Source organism: Phalacrocorax aristotelis, chromosome 15 (genome assembly GCF_949628215.1).
Source record: "Phalacrocorax aristotelis chromosome 15, bGulAri2.1, whole genome shotgun sequence".
Classification (NCBI taxonomy): domain Eukaryota; kingdom Metazoa; phylum Chordata; class Aves; order Suliformes; family Phalacrocoracidae; genus Phalacrocorax; species Phalacrocorax aristotelis.
In genome coordinates this window covers 1,434,613-1,438,175 of record NC_134290.1, presented here as the reverse complement: position 1 = coordinate 1,438,175, position 3,563 = coordinate 1,434,613, and positions in this window count along the sequence as shown.

The following is a 3,563-nucleotide window of genomic DNA, read 5'->3' as shown; positions in this document are numbered from 1 at the left end:
GAGAAGACCCCCACCCTATTCATAGAGACCCCCCCTCCAGCCACTCGGGCTCCCCCCTTGCCCCCCCGCTTCCTGCCCCCCTCCCTCCCCGCATCCGCCAATGCAAGAGCAGCCACAGCCAGCAGGCCGGCCCCCACCCCGCCCGCCCGCGGGGGCTGGGGGCTGCGGGCTCCCCCTTCCCCGGCACCGATCCGCCAATGCCGAGCCGGCAGCCGGGCCCCCGCCCGCGGCACACGGGGGCGGCACACGGGGTGCTGCGCTCGCCCCCTCCCCCAAATATCCGGGCTGCGGCTCGCCCCCCGCGCCCCCCTCCCGCCGGAGAGAAGAGGAGGGGCCGGCGGGGGTGGGGGGCTGCAGGCAACCTTCCCCCCCCACACCCCGGGCGCAAATCGTCCAATGCAAACCCTCCCGGAGCTGCAGAGGCGCAGAGCGGCCCCCACCTCCCCGCCTCGCCCGAGGAGCGCCGATCCCCGAGGGGCCGGGGGCTGCAGAGCGGAGCGGCCTCCCCCGGCCTCGCATCGCCTTGCTCGCCCCCACCCCCCGCCCTAGGATCAACTCTCAGCCCGACCCAAAGAGCGCGGCGCCGGCATTGTGGGGGAGGGAAGGGGTACAGCGGGAAGGGAATTCTCCCTGTGCAACCCGCCCTCCTTTCGGGAGGAGTTGCGCGAAGGGGCACCCGCGGGCCGGGGGCTGCGGGAGGCGCGGGCAATTGCACAACCCCGAGCGCCCGCCTCCATGTTGGGGAAACTCTGCTGCCCCGCGGAGCCGCGTGCTGCCCGCGCCCCCGAGCTGAGCCTGCCCCAGGCCCGGCTTAGCGCTCCGGACTGCACCGCTGGAATTCACCGGCCGGGCTCGCCTGGACTGTCCTAGTGCTGAAGCTTCCCCGGGAGCTCAAGGGCTCTCTATGAAGAGCTTCTGTGCCAACATCATCATCATCATCACTCGTTTAGAGATGAAGTCTGCTTTCTGTCTCGGGAAGAATTATCTACTTTTGAAGAAATATTTCCCCCGCCCACCCCCCCCCGGCCCCGTAGACACACGCACGCTCCCAAAACAAGAGTTTTGTTTCGTCAAAGACAATGCTTTTTAAAGCGTTCTCAGGGGCACTTTTTCGCATTTGTAACATCAAGCCTAATTAAGAATCTTTGGGTGCCCTATTCACGATCCAATATCGTCACTTAAACTGTTCTGTGGAAAATGCTGAACTTAGCGCAGGCGAGGGCATCACAAACTACAGAGCCTTCCAAGAGCTCGAACCCAGCACGCACTTGAATTAAATAGTGGTGGAACTGAAAAAGCACTCTGGGTACTGATGTGCAAATGAGCGCACCAGGCTTCCAACTTCCAAAATGCAATATTACGTTAACACTTAAGGCCACGCAGTGCCCTCAGCCCATGTGCCGGATTTCTCCTGCTTTCGATACGAGCTGTTTGCCTACACTGCAGGCAGAGTACTGCCAGCAGCTTTTCATTACTGCATTATGTATGCGCACACCCTGATATGAACATATATTTTTAGAAATTTGAGGTTGCCTGAGTGGTAGCAATGCTGACAAACCCAGCTCAAATCCACCGTATTATGGAGATCATACAGTGCTCACATTCCATGTGTGTGCCACAGACATGAGAGTTGTACTTGCTACAGTGAGGAAAATGATTCGATTTAAACGTACTAACCAGGCTGCACGCACCCACACACAGAGCAGTTAAGGAATCTGGAATTTGCTTATCTTTCTTAGTGGCTTTGGTCAGTTGTGCGCCTTTCCCCTGGTGGTTTATTAATTTGCTTTCTTTTAGTCCCCAGACTCCTGACATGGTTCCTGCTTCCTATTTCAGTTCCCTCCTTGCCTGTTCTTTGTCTCTCCTCTAGGCAGGGGGAGGGGGGGGGTCCTGCCGCTCTCACTGCACTTTCCTCAGAACTTTCTCCAGTTGCCACGGAACGTTCTGGTTTCAGCTTCCAGCCTTCCTGTTTAAAAGGCACCATCCAACACACCCTGCCTGCTTCTTTAGGTAAAAGCCAAGTATTCACCCCAAAGCATGGCTGTTTCTTGGCGAGTGACCCATTCACACTTGCCGTGAGGACGCCAGATCAGCATGCTGGGAGCTCATATTCCAAGTACGTTGCTGGACGCTCGTTAAAGATGACCGCCAGCACGTTGCACTCCCAAGGAAATCACAAGGAGACCAACATAGCCATTTGCCTTTGCTCCTCAGCGCTCTGACGTGGTAAGGGCTGGATCTCTGCTTTTAGTACTCCCACTCTTACTATCCTGGCCGCCCCCACCTTACAGCTTCAGCAACACATTTAAAGGACCACTTCTTAGAACTTTTTCTGGTCCCCAACTTACCCCCTCTTGGAACATGAGACTATCAAAGCAGTCGTTCAACTAGCCTTTGTTACAGCAATGCCAAATGTCTCCTATTTGCAAATAAGCAGTTTGTGCCATACCGAGACAAAAAATGCCTCATCAGTGTAACCCGACTTGGAAGATGAAGTTCCCTAAATTTCATGGGAAGACTAAATGTCATTTCCCCGTGCTTAACTATGTAAGTGTACAGGTACAGTCGTACCTCTGAACTCATGGATCATCACTAGATAGTTACTGTCTTGAGGACAAAGTTCCAGCTGATGTGAGAGAGTTTTATATTTGAATTTAAAAATTTACATTTTCAGTATAAAGAATTTCCTCCCCTTTTCAGATGATTCCTAATCTATTTTCTCTGACATCTTCTGCACTGGGATCTGCTGAACTCCTTTTGAATTTACCTCTCTTTTAAAGGCATTTTCCTCAGCTACTTTATTCAGCTTCTCACTATTTCCTGTCTCACTTCTGCTCATGGGAATTCCTGATCTGTCCCTAAATGTTTTGCAGCTGTCTGGTCCCTGCTGAAGCACTTCGACTGGTATTTCGATAGTATTAAAAATCCTCTTTTGCACCGAACATATGTGTACCATTTGGGAGCATACACTGGACATTGCTCACTTCTCTGCAGATCAGCTGCTACCAGCGTTACACCAAAGTGCAGACCTTAAATTGGTCTGCAAATGCAGGAGGTGACTCCAGACTCTGTTACAGTCAAATCTATTCAAATATATTTGGGTGTGTGTTAATTAGACTTGAGTCATATCTATTTGTTGAACATACTCAGCTCATGCATCTGTGTAGGTCTTCAGGCTACTGAATTTTTTCAGAAGAGTCTCCATTATTAATACTCTTTAGAAGGTTAGTCAGTCAGTATTTCACATGGATTATAATATCAGCAGACACATTTCTGCGTAGCACTTGTGCCAGCTAATGCAGTCATATGAGCCGTTTCCTTTTTATGTGTTCTACTGAAGTACATAACATTGCGTGTTTCATGGCACACTTGCCATTTCAGTGAGTAGCTGTCAGGTTTTCTGAGCTTTCACTGGAATTTTAATTAACTGCGACTGATCTAACAAGCAATTAATTCAGCACTCATTACTTGTTAGGTTGATTATTACTTAAATTTAGTTTTTTAAAGCTTGCTCAATTTTTTTATTGGGAACCATCTCATGAGAATGCTAACCCTAGCAGCAA